This window comes from Lissotriton helveticus, chromosome 2_2, assembly GCF_964261635.1.
Source record: "Lissotriton helveticus chromosome 2_2, aLisHel1.1, whole genome shotgun sequence".
In the NCBI taxonomy this organism is placed as follows: domain Eukaryota; kingdom Metazoa; phylum Chordata; class Amphibia; order Caudata; family Salamandridae; genus Lissotriton; species Lissotriton helveticus.
Window position 1 is genome coordinate 146509513 of NC_136060.1, and position 16291 is coordinate 146525803.

Sequence of the window (16291 nt, forward strand, 5' to 3'; positions counted from 1 at the left end):
TAATGGTCTTTATATTAATATGCAACAACAACACAACAATAAACTACAGTTTCTGCAGAATGCAGCAGCACAGTTCTTACTTGGTATTTCCTAAATCCACAACCAAGAACGCAACAGTCCCAAAAGTCAGCTCATGGAGAGGAAGAAGTCTTGTGAACAGTGTATCACAAATTTGGAATACCTTGCTATTCCACCTAAAAAGTATGAAGTGGGGAGCGACCATTGACCCTGCTCGCAGGCAGGTCGCTCACCACGCCACCACACAGCCGCCAGCTGCCTCGTTGCTCCTGCCACAGCCATCTCCCGCTCCCTCGTTCCCACCGCTGCGTCCCTGCGGACCCGCCCCCTGACACCCAATGGCCACCCTGCTCCCGTCTCCCAGCTGCTCCTCCCTCCCTACCCACCTCTTATGGAGACCGCGCAGCAGCCGCGCCGATGGTGTGCCGAAGCACCCTCCATGCACTCCACGGCGGCTGAAACCACACCTGCTTCCAAGCCACACCGAAACGGACTCACAGACCTTTTACCTGCCACACCTTCAGCTTCACCTGCGACAGAACCACCAAACCTCCAAGGACCGGACCCAAACACCTCGGCTGCATACTCCTCGACATCCGCTCCGCACGCAAACACGCCGTCGAGCTTTGGGATCTGCTCGACACCTCCGCCCCAGATGTGGCTTACCTGACCGAGACCTGGTGGAACGACTCCTCGGCACCCAACATCGCCATAGCCATCCCGGACAGCTACAAGATCACCCGCAGGGATCACGCCAACGGAATCGGAGGAGGAATAGCCATCGTCCACAAGTCCACCCACAAGGTCGCCACCCACGCAGACGACACCCTTAACACTGCCGAACGCCTGCACTTCCGAATCCACACCGACCCCACCACCACCCTCAGAGGAACACTCATCTACAGACCACCCGGACCCTGAGCACAATTCAGCGACTCCATCGCCGACCTCGCCAGCACCCACGCACTCGCCTCTGCAGACTACATCCTCCTCGGGGACCTGAATTTCCACCTCGAGAACAACCACAACGCCAACTCTGCCACCCTGATCGCCAACCTTGCCAACCTCGGCCTCGGATAACTCGTCACCGCACCCACCCACTCCGCTGGTCACACACTGGACCCCATCTTCTCCACAGGCACTCACGTCGCCTTCGACCACACCACTGAACTCCACTGGACCGACCATCGCTGCATCCAATTCACCTTCAACAAACCAACCACGCACCACCGCACCCAACAGCTGCCTCGCCGCTGCTGGAGCAAAGTCACCGAAGACCAGCTGATCAACACCCTCGCCCAGAACCCAACCCCGCCCCCACCAACCCAGACGCCGCAGCCCACAACCTCAGACAGTGGATCGACGACTGCGTCAACACCCTCGCCCCACTCAAGAAACCCTCCAACAACCACACCAGCAAGAGAGCCACCGGGTTCTCCGACAAGCTGCAGAACTCCAAACACGCCTGCCGGAAACTGGAGAAGATATGGCTCCACGAACGCACTCCGGACAACCACGCAATGACGCCACCCGCAGACATCACCACCTCATCAGATTAGCCAAGAGATCCTCCTTCAAAGACCGCTTGGATACCAACGCATACGACAGTAAAGAGCTCTTCAGCATCGTAAAGGAACTCTCCAACCCCAGCGCCAACGCCAACGCCAACAACATACCGCCCTCACAAGAAATGTGCAACTCACTGGCCATCTTCTTCCACCGCAAGATCGCTGACATCCACGACAGTTTCAACACCATGACCACCCCAACTGCGCCAGACCCCACCTCCCCTGTGAACACCACCAGCGTCAACCGGCTGACCTCTTGGTCCAACGAAAACGACGACGAGACACGCAAGGTCATGAACTCCATCCACTCAGGATCTCCATCAGACCCGTGCTCACACCACGTATTCAACAAAGCAGACGCCGCCATCGCACCCCAACTACGGAAGGTCATCAACATCTCCTTCGTAACAGCGACATTCCCGGAAAGCTGGAAACACGCCGAAATCAGCGCCCTCCTCAAAAAGCCCAAGGCAGACCCCAAGGACCTCAGGAACTTCCGGCCCATCTCCCTGCTCCCGTTCCCGGCGAAGGTCATTGAGAAAATCGTCAACATGCAACTGGCCCCCACCTGGAAGACAACAAGATCTTGGACCCGTCCCAGTCCGGGTTCAGATGAAACCACAGCACAGAGACAGCTCTCATCGCTGCCACAGACGACACCAGGCGCCAACTAGACAACGGCGAAACATCAGCCCTCATCCTCCTGGACCTGTCTGCTGCCTTCAACACGGTCTGCCATCGCACTCTAAAGACACGCCTCCCAGAAGCCGGAATCCAAGAGAAGGCTTGAACAATTGCTTGCCTTTAGGAAAGCCTTAAAAACTCGGTTATTAAGTTCACTATGAACTTCGGCATAGGGCATTTTCCATTTCAGGTCTGTTAATAGGCCACTCTCTTTGAACTTTAGGTCTCAGGTTTATTATCGAGCTAGCGTCAAGACACCTCTGGGTAACAGTGCAATCTAGAAATAAATTTAACACAACATCACACGCCTTTCAAATACCAATGGTGTTGAGAAACCAGTGGCACTGAGAAACCCATTTAGATAAAAAAATAAGATTGCGGTGCCAACTACGCCCAATCAGGATAGCCTAACACAAAAATAGCGTCCTGGGTGCCATAAAGGGCTATATAAATAATTAAATATTCACCTTCCCCAGCGTGCTGATTGTTGAAAAAAGTGACTTTCGTGGGATCGCCTCGAGGCCGCTTTACGACTACTAAGCTAGGACATATAAAATAGGTAATATGTCATATTTCTGTCAGTGGCAGAGCACTCAGGTAATCTTTTTATGCTTCTCCCAAGTTTCCCATACACCACATGATTTACTAAGGTTCTGATTCTACATAGGTCTAAATAGAAGGCATTTTGCTTTTTCAGGGGCCACCTCTTGGGACAAGTAAAGTCTGTCTGCGCCTAATGCAGACGTAACACGACCTGGTTGATGTCTTAGAGCCCAAGGTGATCCACTCATTACCTACTAGACTCTTACAATCCTGCCTCATAACTGAGAGAGTCTGACTCCCTTACAGTTCTCTGAAGTGAGCAACAGGCAAGCCCTCCCTAATAAATGATAAATCAATACATACTGCAAGGACTTCTGCACCAGAATCCAATCACTTTCATACATCCAAACCCATTCGATAAAACATTTTGATTTATCTAATTCAATTGAAAAAGCAGTTACATTCTTCTTGCTCTGGCAATGCTGCTCTTAATTGCCTAATTTATGTCTTTAATTGTAGTGTTCTTCTCCTTGTAATTGAGCAAATGCATTAGACAATTTCTAGAAAAGTAGTAGTTGAGGGGAAAAAGCAGTAGCAATGAAATCATAGCAATTAATATGCATGGTTAATTTACTATGAGCGGTTAATATACTACAAGCAGGGAACAGCATGGGGACATTAAAACTAGTGAGGCCGACGTTAATGGAGTGAAGCATTAGGAACTGGAGAATACTCCCTAAAAAGGGTAGAGACTGTAAAAAATAGTGGAACAATGTACATTAGGATGGACAATTTAAAAGTGCTGTGTCATACTTATGATGGTCTTTCCCCCAGCTTTTTGCCTTTTGCCTGCCTCTTTTGCTGATTATTTTTGTTGGCCTAGGACTCTTAGCACATTTTCACTGATAACCACTGATAGAGTACATGTGCATCTCCCTTAAACACAATGACATTGATGTATACCTGAGCGGCCTATTTGATTTACTGGTAAGTCCCCTTGTAAAGTGGTCTACCGTATACCCAGGGCCTGTACTGAAAATGCTGCTAGTGGGCTGAAGCACCAGTTGTGCCACCCACAGAAGTAGCCATTCAAACTTTTCTCCGTCCTGCCACTGCAGTGCCTGTGTGTGGAGTTTACTGACCCTTAGACTTGGCATTTAAAATCACTTGCCAAGCCTTAAACTCCCCTTTTATTTCACATATGTCAACCCTAAGGTAGGCCCTAAGTAACTGTATGGGCAGGGTTCGATGTAGGTAAAAGTTAGGACATGTACCTTTATGTTTTGCATGTCCTGGTAGTGACAAAAAGCCTATTTTGTTTTTCACTACTTTGAACCCTACCACTCTAACAGGCCAGCATTGGGAATTCCTTAATACACTTTAAGCTGTAATTCCTGATCAGCGATGCGTAGTTTTTTCATGTGTCATATGTTTGGAATGGTAATGATACATCCTCCTTACTGGTGACATTGAATTTAACCTTACTGTTTTAGAAATGCCACTTTTAGAAAGTGGAAATTTCTCTGCATGTACTGCTCTTTGTGCCAGACAGCCTGTCTACAATACATGTCAGGGCTGGGTGACAGCTACGCTTTGTGCATTCCCTCTAGACAGCCACAAAACACAGGAAGGTGAGGCTGGCTCATCTGCATGCTGAGCACCCATCTGCATTCATCTGCATTCTGATGGGTCTTCTTGAGCAGGGAGGAATGGGAGAGGCTGACCCTTGCATTGCAATAGGTTGTGTCCTGTCCACACACTAAGCACTGATTTACCCTCCAGTGTTAGCCTGACAGAAAGGACTGAGTTGAAAGGGATCCTTGTACACTTCAGAGAGTTCCTTTGAAGTCCCCCCTACATCTAAGGCACTTTTGAGTATAAGTACTGGGCTGCCAGGCTACTAAAATCATATATGGAAGGACTGCTTTTATGAATGTTGCCCTGTTGCCTTCTGCTCTCTGACTCTGCTGGAAGGACTCTGCCTTCCCTTCAAGTGATCTTCAAGGACTTGCTGGTTTGCCTCCTGTTTTCTGACACAAAACAGATACAAAAGGTGTCCTACAATACTGCTGGTGCTGCTAGACTCTGCCTTCTGTGAGTTCTACTGTTGCCTGAGGTGCCCCCTCCATGTGGATTCTGCAGCTGTTTTAACTAAAAAACACATGCATTACATCGACTGCGTGAGAAATTCACTGCATCACTCTTCGACTTCGATGCAGAGGCTGCCCGACGACAGCGGTTCCACAGCCCGTGCAGCTCAACAGTGACACATTGCTTTCACCTTAACGGACCTCAACGAGACGCAGGACTCCATTTGTGCGGCTCGGGGACAACGCAGCAGACTCTCGACATTGACAAAAGCTCCATCCAAGATATTTCTGCAGTGGGACTTGTCTGGATCCTGTAGCCGGCTTGCTGTCGAACGTTGTCGGCCTGAACTTTGAATTTGCACTGGTCCCTCGCGACCTCAAGTAACCTTTGGACCAGTGGTGACTTTTAAGCACTATTTTGGTTTATTCTTTAAACATTCATATCTTGACTTCAACTAATTGAAGTTTTGATCGTATTTTGCTCAGATAAATATTCTCTATTTTTCTAAACCTGGGAGGAGTCTTTTTGTAGTGTATTCATTGTCTTACTGTGTGTGAGTGTGTTGCACAAATACTTTACACATTGCCTCTTTAGAAAGCCTGACAGCTCTGTGCCAAGTTACCAGAGGGTGAGCACAGGTTATCTTTTAGTGTGTATCTAGCTTACTGTGACTAGAGAGGTGGTTCCCGCAGGGCCTGGGTGCATACCTCAGCCAACCAGGAATCGCATTTCTAACTGTGTGCCAATACATCAAATATGACAACCATAAAAGAGGTGCTGGGAAATTAAAAAGTGGAGGCATATAAACAACAATGTAGATTGTGAAATTAAGAGCTGGGTTAGGGCAGTAAAGAGAAGGGTGACAGAATGAACAGTATTTTTTGTAAAATGTACGAGTGTCTGAAACCAATTGACAAGAACATTTGATTTAACTACTTTCAGACTGGTACTGCTATACACCATGGAAGAGCTCCAAATAGAGAGAACATTATGAATTCACACCCAAGTTTGCATTAAGGACAAAGAGTAAATGTATCACCACTTGAATCATTTCAACAACTATAAATAGTTTCAGCAAAATGTAAGGCATTCAACTGCCATATGAAAAACTGCAATCACCATAATGAAGAGGAGCCTGAGAATTTTGACTATCAATTGAAGGACTGGCTGCCTCTGCCATGCAAAACTGCAAAATATAGAACAACAAAATCTACATTCAGTACTTAAGTTACCTCTAGGACATCAATCTTGAATTATTTATATGTGCTCCTTGTGAACCTATCCTCACACTCCATTTATGTCCATCAAACATGCTCGTACACTCCTGCGTCGAATGTGGCGCACCTTCTCTGGACATCTTGCAGGAAACCAAAACTCAGCAGTAATATATGACACCACCAATAACCCCTTCTCTCATCCATATAACTCAAAACCAAAAGCAATGGCCCTTAGTTTAAAAGGTGCTTTTGGACTTCAACAAAAAGTAGGAAGTGCTATGAAAATGCTGGAGTACAGTACAATGCAATGCAGTCCATTAGAGTGTACAGCCTAACATGTCATCAAGCCACATTTCACTACTATAGTTGAAGCTTGAAATGAAATATTTCCCACTTAGATACCATTTTTACCCTCTGCAAATTTATATATAAATCAAGAACATAACTGAAGACAGTAAGAAAGCAGGACACTCAAAAGAAAATGGAAATTGGCTGCAAAATATATGATGGAGTTATAGAAGAGCAATTCTTACTCAAAATGATACCCATTGCACATCTCAAATATCTGGAAAAACAAAGTCTACTAGAAAGTTGAGGGATAATATGTGGAATGCCCACTACCCAATGCATCTTAAGACTTCTGGGTTGCATTACAAATACGGCACGCTTTCCCTGTTTGCACCTCGTCCCACCTTTAAACATGTGCACGGAGCACAAATCAGGAAAGTGTGACCTATTTCATTGAATAGTGAGTGACTGAACCCGCCTGCAGGGGGATGTCTGAGGAGCCCATGGAACCTCTTTCACCCCTTGAGAAGGCTGCCCTCAGAGAGCTCACTGACAATGCTATGTTTTTGTCGTGCACTTTCAGTGTGCCTCATAATGCTATGTTTGCCTCTCCACCCGCATCTGTTAAACAGCACAGGTGCAGAGGCACAGTGCATGTGCTCCAATGCTATCATTATTACAGAAGGGGCTGCACAAGCGTCTGTGGCTCTTGTCTATAATACCAAAGTGACCCGCGGTGCACAAAGCGGTTGCACATGCCAGTTTCGCTCCTGAAGCACTTTCCGTAATTCGTCCAATGGTGTAGTACTTCGATTAAAACCAAACCACCTCTTATCTACAGAATGGAACTGAAAAAAATATGTACAAGGAGTCTTTTTGTCATCAGTAATTTACAGTGGGACATCCTACCCTCCCTCTCCATAGGACATAGCCTCACTATCCATAGTAGATGTAAAGGTAACTGACAGTCCAAAACCTGATTTCCTCAGTGTTCTATATCTTGCTCGCCAGGTGTACTCCTTGAGCAAACTAAGCGTTTGCTTCTTATGATGTGGCCATTGTGCATACCATTTTAATAGAGTAGAAAGAGGTACACAACATCATTTGCATGCTGAATGTAAACCTTTTGTGCACAGCATGTAATCCGGCCCCTGCTCTCTTCACTGTATCACATCTCGATTTCCACAGCAACATTGCTGACAAGCAGTTGTGAAACAAAGATGGTGCCTGGAAGAAGATGAAAAAAAAAACTAACAGCTAGATTCATCAAAGTCCCGTTTTGCGAGTCTGTAATAGCGAATCATAAGGAATCGCTATTAAGGACTTGCAAAACGGGATTCATGTAGGAATTGCAAAAAATATTGCGATTCCTACATCTTCCTTATTTGCGATTGCAAATAAGGATGCGATTTCAAGGGTGCCAGGGGTGTCCAAAGGACACCCTGTAGCACCCCATAAAAGCAAATGTAGCCAGATGTTGCGCACACACATGTCCAAAGGACATGTGTGTGTGTAACATACCACTCAGAAAAATGAACTAAAGTGCATTTTTCTGAGTTTTCGCTATTTACCACGAAGTCTGACTTCATGGTAAATAGCGACCAGGAATAGCGAATTCGCAAAAAAAAATGGTTAATGAATTGCATTTAAGGAATCTCAAATAGAGATTCCTTAAATGCAATTCCTCGCAAATATGCAATTTCGCAATTAGCGATTTTTGCATTTGGGATTATGAATCCCAAATGCAAAAATTGCGCTCACAAAGGGCCAGATTCGCAGAATCTGGCCCTTTGCGAGCCGATTTTCCTTTCATGAATCTACCTGTAAGTGGTATAAACACGATAAAAACTCAAATCCATGTGAGAAAATTCCCAGGATTAGTGACAAGACCCAGGATAAAACAGAAAGGCTAGTGTCTCTGTATATTACAGATTGTGATAGAGAAACAAAGGACCGCCAGAGGAGAAAAGAAGCATTCACTAAATTAAGCAAATAGAACGTGTTAGAAAAAAACGTAAAATAATAAGTAAAGTGTGAGAGCGCAATTATCTCTGCCCACAAATGGCAGAATCCCACTGTACGGACGCCAGAACAACATGGCCAAAAAAATAACAATCCGCAAAATTGATACAAAATACATTATGATAAAAGGATAGGTGAACAGACAAAGGAGTGCTCTCTGAAACACAGAAACGTACACCAAACAACAGAAAGATAAACAAGAAAATTATACCACTGGCGCAGGAAATGAAATTGCTTAGCAACAGATATGGAATCGGACTATTCAGTTTTCCGCAGTTGAGTTCATAATACTCGACGGTCAGGATGCAAATAAAATAGCATCAAAGTTAGTTATTGTGTATTAACAATTTGAACATACATTTTGTATCCTCGCATTAACGATTACTATTTTAGAACACATGGCTTTAAAGAAGAGGTTGGGGTAACAGCAAGACACCTCTAGTGCAATGTCCACAGATGTTTGAATTTATAAGAATGTGTTTTTTTTTACCAGTGGTGGTTCGTGTCAGGGTAGAGAGGCAGGGGGTAGGGGAACGACAATGGAGGACGAAAAAAAAAATGCAAATAAGAACTTGCCTGCTGCATCGCCGCTCTTCCGATCTCCAGGCTCCACTGCAGACAGCACAGGCTCCCTGACTCTCCTCTGGCCAATCCTGATGCTGCTCTCATGTCATGAGAGCAGTATCAAGACTGGCCTGAGCACCCTCGATTTGCGCTCCCAGGGAAACTGGGAGCCTGCCCTGCTGTCTTCAACCCGGCAACGCAGCTCAGGTTGGAGACAGCTTTAATGCGCATGACAATTTGGCTGGCCTGAGACAGTGCCCACACCTTCGCCTGAGACTGCCTCCCTCACAATGGCTCTGCCCCCACACCTTGGCTCCAAAAGCAAAAATAAAACGATAATAAACACGTTTTATTATTGTTTTCTTTTTGACCTTTTTGAGGCTGCTGACAAGGGCGGTGACGCTCCTCTGCCATAGCGGAGGAGCATCTTCTGTTATTAACCCTAATTGAAAGAACACAAAAGGTTAATGTGCTGCTTTGTCAATTATTAGGCTACAATTCAACAGTCAGTATCATACACGCAGGTCAATTCTGGGTGGAGAGTCTTGAAATAAGCATGTTGACTTTTCGTAGGGGTATTTACATTGTTTTTCTTCTTTTTAAAATTCACAAAAATACCAGTTGTAAAGAAATTGACATATCGCAAATCACAGAATGGAAGTTATTTTGCCAGTGAATTTAATTTTGACTTACAATGTTTAGCAAAATGAGTAACACATACTGTAAGACCTGAAAACCTTAGAATGGCCTTCCCCTAACTTATTGTCTGTCTCCCTTCATTTTTCTGACCTAATTTCTGCTGGTTTTAGGACTCTGCACACTTTACCACTGTTGACCAGTGCTAATGTGCTTGTGCTCTCTCCCCTAAACATAGTAACATTTGCTTATCCCCGATTGGCACATTTAATTTACTTATAAGTCCCTAGTAATGTGCACTACATGTGCCCAGGGCCTATAAATTACACGCTACTGGTGGACCTGCAGCACTCATTGTGCCACCTACTCAAGTAGACCTATAACCCTGGCTCAAGCCTGCCACTGCAGAGCCTGTATGTGCAGTTTTATATTGCCACTTTGACCTGGCAAGGTAACTCTCGTGCTTGGCCAAAATCTTCCCTTTTTATACACACAGAGCACCCCTGAGGTAGCCCCTGTCTAACCCACAGGGCAGGGTGAATTGTATTTAAAAGGCAGGACAGGTACTTTTAAGTTTTACATGGCTTGTTTTGCTTGTTAGTGAAAAGCTTCCAATTGCGTCTTTCACTATTGCAAGGCATAGGATAACATTGGGAGTACCTTATGACATCCTTTAAGTGTAATTCCCAATTGCTAAGAGATAGACTTTTCAAGTTTGATGTGACTGAACTCACAACTTAATATCCCAATGCATAGAGGAGTTGGATTTTAGATTACAGTTTAGCAGATGCTACTTTTAGAAAGTTGGCATTTACTTACTTTAACCCTTTGTGTCTACTGCCTGTCTCTGTTCACTCTGGGCTGGATGACAGTTGGGCTTTATGAATTTCCTCTAGGCAGACACACACACAAAGAAAGCTTAGATGTGTCTTGATGGGTTTTCCCGGGATAAGGAAGGGAGTTGCTGAGCACAGTCTCACACTTACACCTGAATAGGCTGTGACCTGTCCACATACAAAGGGCTGCATACTCCCCTGCAGTGAGTTTGGAGCCAGGGCAGGAAGGGAGGACTCTGTACACATCAAAGCTCTCTTTGAAGTCCCCCCCACTTTAAAGCACAACTGGATATAAGTACTGGACCTCTGACACCATGACTTTATTACACTTCTGCACCTGTGAAGGGTCTGCCAGGAAGAAGAACTGCTGTGCTGCTGAAACAACTGCCACTCTGCTGGACTGCTGCTTTGCTGGACCCTTGCCTTGCAGAGCTGCCCTGCTGCCTGCTGTTCTCTTGCCTGGGTGAGAAGGACTGAACCTGCATCACTTAAACCTAGAGTGACTCCAAGGGCTTGCAGGTTTGCCCCCTGTTCTAAGTCTTAGATACATCAAAGACTTAAACTCATCCTGCAACATCACCTGGACTTTGCTTACTGCAAGTATTGCCCTGCCAAGTGGTGCCAACCCAGTCCTCGGTCCTTGGAAGTGGGTTTGAATTGCTGCTACACCTAGAACACACACAACCTGATCCAAACTGGCACATTTTCACCTTTGTGTGAGTCAGAACCAAAGCATCATTGTAATTGAGCAGAGCGGATCTGGCGCTTCGCCTTTGGAACCAGTGCATCGCCTTTGGAATCAACTCTTTTGCCTACTGCGGCAGCAGCCGCACACCACATTTGGAACCAACGCCTCGGCTTCAGAACTGATGCATTACTGCAGTTGTGTGGAAAGAATCGATGCCTCTTGTCTACTAAGTGGCTCGACAACGATGCATCGCTTCTGCTGCATCGTCACCGACGACGATGCAGCCTGGATCAAGGTACGTTGGTTCAGTGGGCCCAATCGGGTCCCTGTATCCGGCCTGTGCTCCATCATGGTCAGACTGAACTTTTGGTTTTGCCCTGGTCCAGCGCAACCAGATAGCTTATTGCTTCTAAGTGCTATTTTACCTTTATTCTTTTGAAAACTCTTATCTCGACTTAGACTTGCTGGATGTTTGTCATTTGGGTCTTGATGTATTTATAAAACTAAGCACTATTGTTCTAACCTGTTGTGGAGTCTTTTAAGGTGTCTTCACACTGTTACTGTTTAAAGTGTTGCACAAATACTTTGCACATTCCCTTTTAAGTTAAGCCTGAATGCTCTGTGTCAAGCTACTAGAAGGTAAGCACAGGGTGGTTTAGGGTGTGTTCTGACCTACCCTGACTAGGATTGTGGTGCCTGCTTGGACAAGGTGCATAACTATGCCAACCAGAAACCCAATTTCCAACAAGGACGATGAAGTTAGTTATTTCAAGAATGTCTGGTTGTTTACACTTAAATCGTGTTTAGTATTTGGAAATCAACCAACATTACATTTAATATGATTTTTAACACTTTTAACATTCTCTTAAAGACCCTCTACCCCACTCTAATAAATACAAGCTTGGCCATTCCACCTGTGCAACTTCTGTAAAAAAACGATAACAACTAATTCAGCATGGCTTTGTGAGTACCATGGACTTTAATGCAAGAAAGGTACATTGGGCCCTCCCACCTCAGCCCCTGTTAGGAAGTTAAGAAATGCTCGAAAATGGGTAAACGTGCTCCTTGAACCCTTGTTTAATGATAATACTGTACACACTGAGCTAATGCTAGCAACATCACTGCTGCACAGCAAGCAAAAACACAAGGAAAGAGAACTATACAATACCGAAAAGATGAGATAACACACATGTAAATAATTCATGCACACACATTGAGGTGTGAGGTGTCAAGCCCCAGGAGTGCAGGAACATATTCTGTTCTAATTTTTACAGAGGAATGTGAGATCTTAGTGAGGACTTGGCCTTTGAACACCGGCAGTGGGTTGCTCTGTAAACATGCACTTGTGCAAAAGTGCACTGGTCGGAAAGAAAAATATCTCATCAGTATAGTGCCTCTGAGTGGCAAGGGCAGTGAGCGACATATCAGGATACAGTTAGCTAGAGACTTAATGAAATCTTCAAATTCCCTAACAAGATTGTGGGAACAGCCTGGCACTTGACTTTTTTAAATCACCACCATTTAATCACGACTACACTACTTTTCTGCCCTCTCACACGCATGCACCATATGGCTGGAACAGAAGATCTCCGCTAAAGAGCCCCTTCGCGGGTGCCCGTCAGACATTGCAGCGCCAGTCTGACGAGGAGCAGGACCCATATGATGAAGCATGACACCTAGCTTGCTGGGTGTGTGAGGGTTCTAGTTCCCAAGAGGGAATTTTCCCTCGTTCCCTTTTTTCCTTCCTTTTCTTTCCCTATACTCTTACTCACCTCCATTCTATTCCTACTGGGGAACTTTGTGCTACAATTTGTTACTGTTGTCTTGGACGTGTACACTGGACCCCATTAAAAATTGTCCACCTGAAGCTCCTTTCTTTGTCAAAATATACTGCACGGGATCCATCCCGCGGAACACTAGAGGCTACCTACAGTATCAATTTACTGAGAGGACCAAAAAGCACCCTTGTTGACCAATTGTCATCTAGGGCCGTTGAACCCACTATACCACCTTTCAATCCACTCCTCTCTTAACAAACCAACCCAATATGGAAGACATTCCAGGGTTAAGTTTCGATGAGGAAGCCATAGCCGAGGCGCTGAGAATAGCTCCTTCTCTTGCTGGGGTAGGAACAGCGACAGCCTCAGGCAGCACCAATGAAGATTGGACATCGCTAACTGCCCTTAAAAAAGAATGGCTCCGGATCACCATTCACGGGGCCATGATGACTGAATACATTAGAGCCAAAATAGCCCCCCAGGGTCTAATCGTCAACATAGTCCCAAGACTCTTCCTTGAAGATGGCCAATTCAAGGTAGAATGGTGCCAGGTCTCCTGGAAATGCACCAAAGATTTGCTTTTTTTGATCACACAAACAGCTAAGAGACTAGCAGATGCTCTTATGGTTAAGATTACTGCCATGGAAGTGGCAATTAGGGAACTATGAACAAAACCCCATTCACGACGAAATTAGCTGAAATCAACCAAGAACTTACAGAGAATCAGGATTTTCTCCTTAAACAAAAGATGACCAAACTACAAAAGGATATAGATAAGTTTGACAAAGAAAAAGTCTATCCTTATTTAAAGGACGGATATTCTAACAGCAGAAACAGCTACTCCTCTGACGAAAGCACGGACAACGGCAGCCAGAGGGGATCCTCCGGCAGTGACTCCAGCGGCAGCCATCCATCCAAAAATAGTCGGAACCAGCGACGTGGTAACTGGAACCAAGGATACAACAATATGCCTCTTTTCCATGGTCCCCCACAAATGATGCCACCCTGGCAATACCCCTTTTTCCAGCAAGGCCCGCCCCAATTTTACCCTGTGAATCCCCCTTTTCACGACAGAGGCTGGGGCAGAGGAAGAGGGCGCAAGCGAGGGCAACAAAGGGGTGTACAGTGGCAGGATCAATCGGCCACAGCACCGATGGAAACCAGGAGCACGACCCGGGGAAGGAGAGTTTGATTGTCAATCTTTCTGACAGGATACTCACCCCCACTGAGATCAACATTCTTGAGAAAGGCCTAGGCTATGTCCCTACCCCCACACCTGACAGCTTCAATGAAATGATTGAGCTTAAACAATTGTTCAGGAAGGTTCGCCTCCGTTCCTTTTTTCAAGATAGACCAGACACTGAAACAACAGACACTGGCCTACGGAACCCCTCTACTTTCACTCCAACGGACAACATGGTTCCACCCGCAGTGCTGGCTTTTGAGGAAGCTGTCCTGAAAAGCCTTGAAAATAAACCTGAGACACGTTGCTTTAACAACCTAAGCAACATGGAAAGACAGGCGGTCCAATCACTAGGAGATGACAGCTCTATTGTCATTAAACAGGCTGACAAAGGGGGCGCCACGGTCATCCAGAACAGTAAAGATTATGATCTGGAGTGCAAACGCCAACTGGCCAATCGCTCACACTACCTTCCCCTCACTGTAGATCCAACTAATAGACTCACGAAATCTATCACCAGCCTCATCTTGGAGGGTGAGACTAATGAGTGGATCACCAAGAATGAGGCAGCCTTTCTTCTAACCACTGAACCGGTAACACCCTACTTCTACACCTTCCCAAAAATTCATAAGGGCATATCACCTGTCCCGAGGAGACCTATAGTGTCTGGAATTGGTTCTCTTCTTGAACCACTCTCCAAATTTTGTGATGCATTCTTACAGCCTCTAGTTAAGAAAATTCCATCATTTCTCCAAGACACCAGAGATGTCCTCCGTTTGATAGAAAATATTGAAGGTAGGGAGGGGGTCGATCTACTGCTGACATTAGATGTGGAAGCATTATACACTAACATACCACAACAAGCTACACTTGAAGCTGTAGAAACAACTCTCCTAAAAGAAGAATGGACCTCCCCTACCCCAATTTCCTTCATCATGGCATGCGCAAGCATAGCTCTTACTGAGAATTTCTTTCAATACGGGACCCAATTGTACCACCAAATCCAAGGGACTTCTATGGGCTCTACCTTTGCCCCTAGTTTAGCCTGCATCTATATGGCCACTTTTGAAGAGAGAGTAATCAGTACACCACAGAACCCCTTCCTGGGCAACATAACACTTTGGCGTCGCTTCATTGACGACATCCTAATCTTCTGGAGGGGTGATCGTACGTCATGTGTGTCTTTCTGCACCTGGATTAATGGACAGAACCCCTATCTCAAGTTCACGGGGACTATCTCTGACACTTCCATCCCTTTCCTAGACCTGAGGATCAATCTAGAGGCTACAGGTTTAAACATCAAACTCTATCGCAAGAATACAGATAAAAACAGCTTACTTCTGTATAACAGCTATCATCCAAAGCCCTAAGGGACAATCTCCCCTTTGGTCAATTTCTGAGAGTTCGCAGAAATTGTACCACCTACACTGACTTCAGACAAGAAGCCTCCAGCCTACAGCACAAACTGAGGGATAGGGATATCCTACCAGATTGATAAAAAATTCCTATAAAAGGGCATCAATCAACCCCAGAGAAACACTACTGGAAACTAGAGAGAAAGAACCCGAGGATGTGATTACTTGTGTGACCACATTCACAAAGAACTCTGTCTTTATAAAAAAGACTATCAACAGACATTGGAACATCATTAACTCTGGGGGGTTGAGTTTTTCCCGCCCTAGATTTGCATTCAAACGCACCCCAAATCTGAAAGATGCTCTGGTCCACACAAGACCAAAAAACAGAACATAAACAATCAAAGCACCCTTTGATAGGTCATTTCCCTTGTGGTGGCTGTACTGTTTGTCCCAAAACCAGTGTCACCAAAGAGATCCAACTATCCGACACATTCACTTGGCGTATACTAAGACATACCAATTGTAACAGCGCCAAATGCATCTACCTCCTCATCTGTCCTTGTAACCAACAATACATTGGTATGACTATGAGGCAGATAAAGGTACGCATTCAAGAACATAAAAGTAACATAAGATGCCAAAAGATCAATACTAGACTGTATCAACACTACACACAAATGAGACATACAGCCGAGAGTATCCGCTGGTTGGTTCTACAGTGTCACCCCGGCATTACCAAAGAAAACTTGTTCAGTATTGAACAAAGATGGGTACATCGCCTCAAACTGGATACCCTGGGTCTGAATGATGCTGTACC

The 16291-nt window shown here is 45.4% G+C and overlaps 1 protein-coding gene across 2 annotated transcripts in view; it reads right to left on the reverse strand.

The window, feature by feature from the left end:
- Window positions 1–16291, reverse strand: part of GABRB1 (gamma-aminobutyric acid type A receptor subunit beta1) — a 1683231-nt gene that overhangs the window by 544362 nt on the left and 1122578 nt on the right. The gene's annotated exons all lie outside the window — the stretch shown is intronic.